The following is a 12,342-nucleotide window of genomic DNA, read 5'->3' on the forward strand; positions in this document are numbered from 1 at the left end:
CATTTACCCAGAAGCCGACATGAATGTTTGTCTTCCCAAGCATCCAGGCAGCAAGCAAAATATGCAGAAATGGGAGGTGAACACATTCTCATGGCAGTTTTTGTTTTGGAGCAGAGAAATGGGCTTTATTTCCTGAATTGTCAGGGCATATTTAATAGTTTAGAAAAAATAGGATTCCCTAGTTTTGTTTTTTATTTGTCACAGATAACAAAGCAACCCACCATAGTGAGGAGGCATTGATACTGATACTTAAACATATTTAGTAATAAATGCGCTGATTGGAAACATGCATGATGTAATTTTTTTTTATACTTACCACACAGTCCTCATTACTTTAGGTTTTAGAAATATTTTATATGACAGAAACAAACACAGAATTTTGGCTCCTGTTAAAGTTGTTTTGTTGTTGTTGTTTTTGTTTTTTCTTCGGCTTTTAGGAACTTCATTTTTCTTCCACCTTTTCCCCTTTTGCTCAGGTGTCTGCAGAGGAACTCAGGATCACCGGTGGCTCCGACCCACTCGGTGGCCTGCGCTGTGGGAGCTGCTGACCAGTCCTCAGGGGCTGGCTGGGCACTCCAGTCTTCAGTAGGGAACTGCTGGATGGGCACAGAGGGCACCTGCACACCCTCAGACCAGTCTGCCAGCTCAGGCTGAGCAGCGGTGAACTCAGGAGCTGGCACAGTCCATGCGCCCTGGAATTCCTCCTTGCTCATGGCCTTCTCCGCAGCAGCCTACTCCTCCTCCTTCTCAAGCTCCTCTGGGTCTCTGTAGAAGTGAAGATCAGGTATAACCTTCCAAGGATGAGAGATGGTGTCATGCATGTGCAGAACATCCACCACATCAGATCCACTGAGTGAGCTCCCTTGTTGCACCGGATGGCAATGTCCACATAGCACAGAGGAGAATCTGTTTTGCACAGAGCAATGGTGGGCAGGTTGACAGAAGAGGCCGCTGTGAGGGGCTGGTGGTCAGCCCTGGGATCAGTCACCACCAGAAGCTGTGGCTCCCAGAAGGCTGCTTGGATCTGGTTAGTGAAGGTTCCAGGTGTGAAGCGGCCAGCAATTGGAGTGGCTCCAGTGGCAGCGGCAAACTTCAGCCCAGCTCGCTGGCCAGTGTTCCTGGAGGAGATGACGCTGACATCAGCAGGGTTCTCAATGGCCACAATAGCCTGAGCTGCGAGGAACAGCTTCTCCCAGGTCCTTTTCAGGTTTATGGTGCAGACACCATCTCTCTTCCTTTTGTAGATGTATTGCTCCATCTGAAAGTCAAGGTTGGTGCCATCTAAGTGGGTTCCTGCAGCAAGGAATTTGAAGACATTCTCCTCTTTCATCTGCAGGACATCAAGGGCTCCGGACATTGTGTAAGTTTCCCTTTAAGTTAAGACAGGAATCAAGAACAGTGCCATATGGACCCGTCCCTGGAAGCCTGTTCAAGTTTTTATTACTGGAGAATGATCTAGAAATGCAGATGACAGTACTACGGTAGTTTACAGTCACGAGAATTCATTGATCTTACAAACTCAGAAGACCAGCAGGTGATACCCCGAGATGAGGCGTCGTGGTACGTGTCGTCTTGGTTCTGTCCTTGTTCTTGTCAACATGTCTTGTGCTGGAGTCACCTTGGAAAAGAAACCCCAACTGAGCAAAGGTTGGCCTTTAGGCAACTCTACCGGCCGTTTTCTTGATTAATGGCTGATGTGGGAGGGCTCAGCTCTCCAGGAATGGTGCTACCCCTGTTCAGGGCTGTATAAGAAAGGCTGAGCAAGCCCTGGGGAACAAGCCAGTAAGCAAGCAGTGCCCTCTATAGCTTCTGCCTTCGTTCCTGCCTCCAGTTTTCTGCCCCGATTCCTTTTGTGGGGGACGACAACTGTACTCTCCAAGCTGCTTTTTGTTCATGGTGTTTTATCCTGCAGTCCCCCAAAGGAGAACCATATTCCATTACTGGGGTGGTTTGAAGGAGAAATGTCTCCCACAAGCTCAGGTGTTTGAACACTTGGTCTCTAGTAGGTGGCCTTGTGTGGGGGAATGTTATGGAAGCTTCCGAAGTTCGTCAGCTGGGCTTGGCTTTGAGAGCCTTGCCTTGCTTCCTGCCCTGTGTTTGAAGGTGAAGAGGTGATCTCTCGGCTTCCTATCCTAAGCCCCTGCTGCTATGCTTTCTTCACCTTTGTGGACTCTGCCTCTGGGTCCCTGAGCCAAAACGATACCACAGCAACAGAAAAGGAACTGATGGAATTATGAACTCTTTGAAACTCTGCTGGACATGTTTAGACCACACATGGTATGTCCATCCTGACGATACAGAGGATGATAGATAAGTGGGATGTCCTTGGAAGTGACATCCTTTTTGCTTCATCTGGGCCTAGCTTGGAGTACGATGGCCAGCAAGACCGTTGGCTTTCAGGTGGCGGTGAGAGAAAGCAAGCAGAGCTCCTGTCCAGCAGAAGCAGCATTAGTGAGGTGAAGAGAAACAGCAAACCAGCTTCCTAAGCGTCCCTGGGACTTGCAAGCAGACAAAGGCATTCCTGGCTTCTGGGGTCCCTGCCCTAGAACAGCTCTTCCCTTAGGGAAAGGACTTGGATGGTAGGGTAGGTTCTACAATGTGTGTCCTCCCTACGTCCGGTCTCACACTGAGACAACAGGCAGCAGCAGGTTGCAAGCCCTGTTGAGCTTGACAAGTGAGCAAACATTCTCACTGCTGGAAATACTCCGTCTTACTTTGTAAACAGCATTATTAGCCTTGCTATAAGGCAAGGCCTCAAAAAATTAGTTTAAGACTCAGAGTTGTTCCTCTCCACGGAAATCTTTAGTAAAAGGCGAAAGATTTATACGATCTGAAGAGAAACCAGAGTATGCTTCACCTCTGCCAAGATACAGTTCTCGGCCGTCTGCACCTTCTTGTTCACCAATGGTGACTATTCGCCGCTAAAGATGGTGACTACTTTACTCAGCTCAGATAAATCTTTGAAATCACTATCACGGTAAGGAGTATTATGAATTTAAAAACAACATAAAAAGCACGTTAACCTTTTAAATTATGTAACTAGCTGTGTGCAGTGCATTGTGGGTATGCAAATATCGTCGCGTGGCTCCGGAAGTGCCTTGAATTTGTCCCAGTTGGCGCTAGGCGCTGGGCGGCCACCAGGGGGCAGAGCGAAAGCCAGATTTACAAGCGTTCAGACTGGTCCAGTGTCAAGGTGTGATTTCGGCCTTCTGTGTGCGCTTTTAATTCCAGCATTGGCAGGCCCACGGTAGAGCACACTTCTAGCCTACCTGCGGGAGTGGGTTCTAGTCTCCGCATGCGCCTGAACGACAGAGAGAGAGACAGAGAGACACAGAGAGAGACAGAGAGAGACAGAGACAGACAGAGACAGACAGAGAGAGACAGACAGAGAGACAGAGAGAGACAGAGAGAGAGACAGAGAGAGAGAGAGAGAGAGGAGAGAGAGAGAGAAAGACAGAGAGACAGAGACAGAGAGACTGTGAGTTTCAGTGAGGTAAGACTTCCCTAAAATAAAATCAAACTGCCTGCGGCGGTGGTGTAATGCCTTACATCCCAGCACTCTGGAGGCAGAGGCAGGTGAATTTCTGTGAGTTCGAGGCCAGCTTGTCTTCACAGTAAGTTCCAAAACAGCCAGAGCTCCACAGAGAAACCCTGTCTCAAAACAACAAAAAAAATTTTTATTGATTATTTAGGAATTTCACATCAGGCACCTGATTAAGGTCATTTCCCAGTCCTCCCATGTCTGCATGTCTGCTATCTGTCCCTTGAGGACCGCCCCCGCTCCCCCCTCCCCCCGCCAAAGGAAAAAGAAGAAAGATAAACAACAAACAAAAAACAAGCCCATTTGGTGTTGTCCATATACTCACTGGAGCACGGTCAGACTCCCAGCGGCCTGTCCCCCAAAGGAGAGCTGAGTGCCCAGCCCACCCGCCACCGTGCCAGAAGGCATCAGTTATGGAGAGCCACACTTTAGCATCCTTATCACAAAAGTTTAAGAGTTCTCTTTTTAGGCTGTTATTATTATTATTATTCTTTTGAAGTGGGGTTGGGCTGGAGGTAGAGATTGTCACAGAGACCTTCCATGTTCAGCTTTCTTAATTGTGCGTCTGCATTCATGGGTACCATTTCCCGAGTAGCTTCCTTGCCCTTCCTAGTGGCGGGTGCACAGACCCTGGGCTGCCGCGTGGTTTCTGGCAGCAGCGCTGGCCACCAGCATCCACGTGGTCTCCAGCAGCAGCACGTGCCGAGGATCTCCGCTTGGTGGCAGTGTGGCGCGTGGACAGCAACAGGGCTCTCTTCAGAAGCACAGGCCACGGACCAGCACGGCCTCGGGGAGAACAGGCCGTGGAGGTCTTTAGAGGAGGTCCAATCCAGTAAACGGACCATTCTTCAACTCGAGAGCAATCGTGCCGCTCGGCCGCTTGTTCGGGGCTGAGTTCACGCAGGCTCCAGGCTGCTGCGTTCCAACCTGCAGAACCGTACGTTCATCAGCGGAGCCTTTTCTCCCCTTGGGTGCTTCTGTTGCGTCTCTAGTTCTGTTGGGTACACACGCACCTCTCTGCTCCTCCATCTTTCCTGCTTCTTCATCATATGTTCATTCATCATACCGGCGTTGGAAGCTGCGGCGTGTCGCACAGTAGACCCTTTTGCCCAAACAGCTTTACATGCCCATGTCCATTACGACGAGCCGCTGGTCTTGTTCGAGGCCCCTGGCTTCTGTTTTCTGCCACATCATCAGTACTGACTCTCAGAGTCAGGGAGATCCTGCAGCTCTGGTTCTGCAGGCCCCAGGAGCTCATAGATGGAGTAGATGGTAGGATGGACCAAATGAAAGCCTCGAATCCAGGCCTGGGCGGTGGCAGAGTTGGTCAACCCAGGTCTTTTTCTGGGCAGGTGAGGGGATGGGCCAGCCTTGATGCCACTGGCTTGGACCCTCAAATCTTGTTTTTAAGGATTATTGAATAACACGGAGAAGTGCTCCACAACTTTGCGAAAGTAGATAAGAAACCCAGGACCTCCATGCTTACTCTTTTCCAGTGCCGCTGTCACCAAGCTGCACCTCAGCACTATTACGCTTGGAGAAGAGCCAAGGTTATTTTGTTTGTAAGATTGATCCGGAAATCTCTAAATCCGAGAGGGTACGGAACTCACGGTGGTCCCCCTTGCCCCATTGCTGGGATGACAAGTGTGAGACTATTTGAACATCAACTGAGGCTGACCTTGAACTCCTGATAGGCTGTCTTCTCTTTTCTAGTGCTGAGATTAAAGCCACCGTGCTCAGTATCACTGATTTTTTTTTTTTAAGTTCTGCAGTAAGTATTCAGGGAAGACTAGGAAATAAACATTTAAGGAGGTTTTATATAATAAACAATTAATGTGCATACGTAAATTTTGTATCAATTATTGATTGATTCTACATGAGAATGCGTTTAGACTAGCAATAGTGACACACACCTGTAATCCTAGCACTCTAGGATGCTGAGGTAGGAGGATTGATGTGAGTTCACTGTTATTCTGAGTTACACAGGAAGGTTGAGGGTGGCTTGAGCTAGATCGTGAAACCTTGTCTCAAAGAATAAAAATAGCTGGGGGGTGGTGGGCATACTTTAAATCCCAGCACTCGGGGGGGTGGGCAGAGGCAGGCAAATCTCTGAGTACAAGGTCAGGCTTGTGGACACAGTGAGTTTCAGTACAGCCAGGACTTCACAGAGAAACCCTGTCTCAAAAAATCAAACCAAGGAGGAGAAGAGGGAGGGAGGCAAGGAGGGATTGGGAGGAGATGAGGGAAGGGGCCACAGCTGGGATACAACGTGAATAAATTGTAATAAATAATTAATAATTTTTAAATGAATAAGGTGTGCCTTCTTAAAAAAACAAAAACAAACAACCCCCCAAAACAAACAAACAAACAAACAAACCAAACCAAACCAACCAAGCAACCAATAAACCAAAAGCAGAGCTGGAGAGATGGTTCAGCAGTTAAGGGCACAGACTGCTCTTGCAGAGGTCGCTAGTCAGGTTCAGGAAGCTCACACCTGCCTGCAATCCTTTAAACCTGCATTCACCATTGTTACTATTTGCTGTATTTATTCTTTCCTCTCTCTCCATTCATCTACGTGCATCCGTTTATTTTTAAAATCAGTTCAAGGTAAGTTAGTCATGGCCCTTTCACCTTAAATAACTATATATTTTCTAACAATAGGATCATTCTCACATATTACTGCGGAACCACTTCACATTATTAGCTTTAATACAACGGGTACTTTTCGCAGGGCGCCTCATTCATGCTGGGTTGGCACCGATTGAAACTCCTCTGGCGTTCATCCTTTGGAAGCCCATAGTCCCCAGGCGGTAAGTACTGTAAACAAGAACCCTCTGATCTGTTCAAACGGCAGCTGGGATGATGGATCCTTATTGCCACTTCTACCATCTGCCCCTTGCCTTAGGGCACACGTTCCAGCCGCGGTGAAGAACGAGCCTGTGGCTTTCAGCAGGCTGGGTTACGCCCCGCTCTATCTTTATGTCATCTGGGGCGTTTTTTTTCCTTTTCTGGAGTGTTCTGTCCCGTTTTCTTGTCCAATCGTTGTCATCCTCCTCTGAACTACTTCTGCTGCCTTCTCCAGCGGGTGGCCAGCCACTCTGTCTGTGGTGGGCCTGTCACCACTCATCCTCTGCTGGTTTCCTCTTTAGAATTCGGTCTCTTGAAAGAATGTGTCGAATTGTCTCTGTACGCCCAGTTGGTTCATAAAGTAAGGCTCTAAAGTTAGTTGACTGGGAGATTTCAAGTGTTCAGCCTGTACTTGCTGGATCAGATGGTCCTTTTTTAATTTTTTATTGTTGTTAAATGTTTTTTTTAATTTTATGTGCATTAGTGTGAAAGTGTCCAATCCCTTGGAAATGGAGTTACAGACAGCTGTGAGCTGCCATGTGGGTGCTGGGAATTGAACCCAGGTCCTCTGGAAGAGCAGGCAGTGCTCTTAACCACCGAGCCGTCTCTCCAGCCCCTGTTGTTAATTTTTTTAATCAAGGTCTCACTCCATAGTCCAAACTGACCTTGACCTCAGATCAGCCCTCTTGCCTTAGCAGGTGTAGTTGTTACAGGCGTGATCCACTGTGCATCTCCGACAGGGCCAGGAACTCACGGTCCTCCTGTCTGCATGCCAGGGTTCGATGGGAAGGCGTGATTGAAGTGTCCTGAGAGCCACCTCTCCAGCCCGAGGGTTGACTTCTTCTGTCCAGGCATCCTATTTTTCCCTATTCAAATGCACACTAGCGAACGGCATTGTTTATCGATTATACAAAAGAAGCTGCCTTTCTTTCTTAGTGGCTTTGGAAAACAAGGCATCTACGGATTACTGTGGAAGATTTTAGGGCCGGTCATGTTTGTTTATGTCATCTCCACGTTCCCCTTTGTTTTTGTGTTTTATTTACTCTTTATGTCTCTGGAACCGAGTGAGGGAGTGAGGAAGAAGATCTTTCGGTATCACCAAGAGGTGGACTGGGACAAGCTACATACTATACCTGTTACATATAAGTGTCATAGGCACCCTATCAGTCACCAGGACTCCGGAAGACATCGGGCCTCATGTAGAAAGGCAATGTCATGTTGCAACATGACTAATTTCTGTTTTGTTTTGAGACGAGGTCTCATTACGTAGCTTTGTCTGGCCTCATAGAGACCCTCCTGTCTCTGACTCTTGAGTGCTGGGATTAAAGGCCCACTATGTCCTCCCCCACCCCTTTTTTGAGATATGGTATTGATAAGTAGCACCAGCTCAGTGGTCAAGGGCACTGGCTGCTCTTCCAGACGACACTGGTAGTTCACAAGTGTCTGTAACTAGGTTCAGCGGATCTGATGTCTTCTTCTGATACACACGTATACATGCATGTAGGTGCTTTCCCTTTTTAAACTATTTAAAAATTGGGCCTTTTAGCTAGGTGGATTTCCAGACAGTTCTCTAGCTTAACCCGACTAATCCTGGCACTATGTCCTGCCATGTGGCTTCTGCTCATGTCCCTCCATTCACCTTGTAATATCAGGATCACGGGACCCTCAGAGACCACCAGGAGATGACTCGATGCAAGAGCAAGAGAGCTTTATTGCGAGAGCGCTTGAACTTGGGACCCAAGTCTCACTGACACAGCAGTACAGAAGTGGGATCCTGAGCCCTGAGTGAGCAGGGTTTTTAAAGGGAAAGACTGTAAGCAGGGAGTTTCCATGACAGCAAACGGGGGGGGGGGGTGTTACATGTTTTCATGAGAGAAAGCAGGGGGGTTCATGCCTTGACGTTACAGAATTGGGTAAAAGCCATAGGGGGAGAGGTGACCGTTTACATAATCACAATTGCCAGGGAGATTGTCTCTATCTTTTATTAAATATTTATTCTGTGATCTTTCCTGGAGGCCATTGCTTGGAGAGCTAACTTTGTTTTCTGCCAGGTGCACATTCTGTGATATTTCCTGGTACCTGAGTTCAGCTTACGGTCAAGATGGCTCCTTATTTCAAAATGGAGTCACCCAGGCTAACTTAAACTCTTCAACCTCTGTGTCCCGCTCGTGAATCTCCCACCTTTGCTTTATTCTCTCAGAGTCCCTCTCTTTCCCAGAAGTTCTGCCCTCCACTTCCTGCCCCGCTGTTGGCTGCCAGTTATTTATTACAACCAATAAGCAAGTGAGGAAGATGAATATTTACAGAATATAAGGTACGGTGCCACACACCTGTAATCCCAGCAGCTAGGGAAGCAGAGGCAGGTGGATCTTTGTGAGTTCGAGGCCAGCCTGGTCTACAAAACAAGTTCAGGACAGCCAAGGCTACACAGAGAAACTCTGTCTTGGGAAAAAAGAAAAGAAAAGAGAAAAAGACCAGTGATGAGACATAGAAATAACAATATCAAGATCCGGATAGTACTTAGCTCTCTGCAGGTTTAGCATTTAACAATTAAACATATAGAGACACACCTTAACACAACATACCCAACTTTCCCCTTTTAGTCTAATAAATGGCTTTCTCTCTAACATTAAAAAATTATACACAATAAGAACAATTATGAGAACTATCAGGTAATAGATATTGGGGTTTTGAGACAAGTTTCCTCTTTGAAGACCCGACTTTCCTGGAACTCAGAGATACACCTGCCTCTTCCTCCTGAGGGCTGGGATTAAAGGTGTGGGCCACCACCACAGGGCTTCAGAATATTTATATGTGTAACAAAACAGCAGCAACAAATCACAAGGTCACATTTTGCTAACCTTTTCTTAAAAATCTACCTGGGTTCTTGTACCTTTTGTTGTGTGTGTATATTGTACTTGTATGCACGATTGTAGGTGTGCACAGGTTGTGTGCACACAGTGTGTGTGTGTGTGTGTGTGTGTATGTGTGTGTGTGTCTAGAGGTCCTCCTGAGTGTCTTGTGCTATTGTTCTCCATATTGTATTTTGAGACAGAGTCTCTAACTGAACCTAGCACTCACTGGTTGGTTAGCTGTCTGTCCAGTCTGTGTTGGGAATTGGCCTGTCCCCACCCTCTCCTCCTCCGGGCTAGGGTCACAGATGCTCAGCCATGCTGGGATGGGGATCTCAGCCTACGTCTTTATAGCAGACACTTTTCCCACCAAGCCAGCTTCCATTTGTCGAGTCTTTTAAAACACAAGGCATCCGTGCATTAAAACCTCCAGTTATAGCCGGGCATGGTGGTGCACACCTTTGATCCCAAAACTCGAGAGGCAGAGGCAGGTGGATCTCTTTGAGTTTGAGGCCAGACTGGTCTATAAAGGACAGACAGTGACATAGTGAGACCCTGTCTCAAAAACCAAAACAAAGCAAAACAAAACAACAACAAACCCAAATCTAAAATTTCAATTTTAAACATAACTTTTGAGTTATATGAAACATGGTGTCTTTTATTGCCTCGAGTACATCAAACACGAAGTTTCTGTCTGATGACTCTGTTGCCTAGATGCCCCATGAAGCTGCCAACTACTGTTTGTTATGTCTCTTATTTCTGAAACATTGCTTTTTTTAGGTCCTCCATTCATGGTCCTTAGTTGGAGTATCGGTCTCTGCAAGACCCCCTGGGCTTAGGTATTTTGGCTCTGTTGTTCTCCTTGTGGAGTTCTTGTCCCCTCCAGGTCTTTCTATCTCCCTCTTCTTCCATGAGGATTCTGGCACTCTGCCCAAAGTTTGGCTATGAGTTTTAGTATCTCCTTCGATATCCTAGTAGGTACAGTCTTTCAGAGGTCCTCTGTGGAAGGCTCCTGTCCTGTTCCTTGCCTTTTCCTACTTCTGTTGTCTATCCTGTTTGCCCTTATGAATGAGGATTAAACATCTTCCCTAGAGCCCTCCTTTTTGTTCAGCTTCTTTAGGGCTATAGATTTCAGTATGTTTATCCTATATTATATGGCTAATATCCACTTATGAGTGAATATATACCATGTGTGTCTTTCTGCTTCTGGGTTACCTCACTCAAGATGATCTTTTCTAGTTCTCACCATTTGCCTGCAAATTTCACTATTTCCTTGTTTTTAATTGCTAACTAGTATTCCATTGTGTATTAATTGCTATACTATAAATACTATAGTATTCCATAGTATTAATTGCTAACTAGTATTCCATTCCTCTGTTGAGGGACATCTAGGTTGTTTCCAGATTCTGGCTATTACGAATAGAGCTGCTGCAAACATGGTTGAGCAAATGTCCTTATTGAATAGTGGGACATCTTTTGGGTATATGCCTAGGAGTGGTATAGCTGGATCTTGAGGTAGCACTATTCCTAATTTTCTGAGGAAGCACCAGATTGATTTCCAAAGTGGTTGTACAAGGTTACATTCCCACCAGCAATAGAAGAGGGTTTCCCTTTCTCACATCCTCTCCAGCATGCATCACCCTTGAGTTTTTTATTTTAGCCATTCTGATGAGTGAGGTGAAATTTCAGGGTCATTTTGATTTGCATTTTTCAAATGACAAAGGACGTTGAACATTTCTTTAAGTGTTTTTCTGCCATTCAGTATTCCGGTATTCCTCTGTTGAGAATTCTCTATTTAGCTCTGTACTCCATTTTGAAAAAAAATTATTTACTTTATGTATATGAACACTGTTTTTATGCATAGCAGAAGAAGGAATCAGATTCTACTACAGATGGTTAAAAGCCACAATGTGGTTGCTGGGAATTGTACTCAGGTCCTCTGGAAGAACAGCTAGTGCTTTTAACCACTGAGCCATCTCTCCAGCCCCTGTACCCCATTTTTTAATTGATTACTTGGTTTGTTGGTGTTTAGCTTTTTCAGTTCTTTATATATTCTGGATATTAGCCTTTTGTCAGATGTAGGTTTGGTGAAGATCTTTTCCCATTCTGTAGGCTGTCTTTTTGTTCTGATGACAGTGTCCTTTGCTTTACAAAAGCTTTTCAATTTTATGAGGTCCCATTTATTAATTGTTGATCTTAGAGCCTGTGCTGTTGGTGTTCTGCTCAGGAAATTGTCTCTTGTGCTAATGAGGTAAAGGCTCTTCCCTACTTTTTCTTCTAATAGATTTAGTGTGTCTGGTTTTATGTTGAGGTCTTTTATCCACTTGGACTTTAACTTTGTGCAGGGTGATAAATATGGGTCTATTTGCATTTTTCTACATGTAGACATTCAGTTAGATCAGCACCATTTGTTGAAGATGCTGTCTTTTTTCATTGTATGGTTTTGGCTTCTTTGTAAAAAAATTAAGTTTCCATAGGTGTGTAGGTTTATTTCTAGGCCTTCAATTAGATTCCATTGATCTACCAGTCTGTTTCTATGCCAGTACCATGCCATTTTTATTACTGTCGGTCTATAGTACAGCTTGAGATCTGGGATGGAGATACCTCCAGAAGATCTTTTATTGTACAGGATTGTTTTAGCTCTTCTGGATTTTTTGTTTTTTTCCATAAGAAATTGAGAATTGTTCTTTCAATGTCTGTAAAAAATTGTGTTGGTATTTTGATGGAAATTGCATTGAATCTGTAGGTTGCTTTTGTTAGGATGGCCATTTTCGCTATGTTATCCTACTGAACCATGAGCATGGGATATCTTTTCATATTCTGATATTTTCTTCAGTTTTTTTCTTCAGAGACTTTTTTTTTTTTTTTTTTTTTTTTTTTTTTTGCCTTTCACTTGCTTGGTTAGAGTTAAAACTTAATGTACTTAATGTTATTTGTGGCTATTGTAAAGGGTGTTGTTTCCCTAATTTCTTTCTCAACCCATTTGTCTTTTGTATACAGGAGGGCTTCAGATTTTTTTTTTTTTAGTTAATTTTTTATCCAGCCACTTTGCTGAAGGTGTTTATCAGTTGTAGAAATTCTCTGGTAGAATTTTTAGGGTCA

General features: G+C 45.3%; 1 non-coding gene and 1 pseudogene across 1 annotated transcript; both read right to left on the reverse strand.

The window, feature by feature from the left end:
- Positions 1-280: 280 nt before the first annotated feature.
- On the reverse strand, positions 281-1,555 carry LOC110554437 (small ribosomal subunit protein uS2-like; annotated as a pseudogene).
- Positions 1,556-2,732: 1,177 nt separating this feature from the next.
- Positions 2,733-2,850, reverse strand: LOC132646636 (U5 spliceosomal RNA). The gene has a single exon (XR_009584885.1). It is a non-coding gene; the product is annotated as a U5 spliceosomal RNA (small nuclear RNA).
- Positions 2,851-12,342: the final 9,492 nt, after the last annotated feature.

Source organism: Meriones unguiculatus, chromosome 11, assembly GCF_030254825.1.
Source record: "Meriones unguiculatus strain TT.TT164.6M chromosome 11, Bangor_MerUng_6.1, whole genome shotgun sequence".
In the NCBI taxonomy this organism is placed as follows: Eukaryota; Metazoa; Chordata; class Mammalia; order Rodentia; family Muridae; genus Meriones; species Meriones unguiculatus.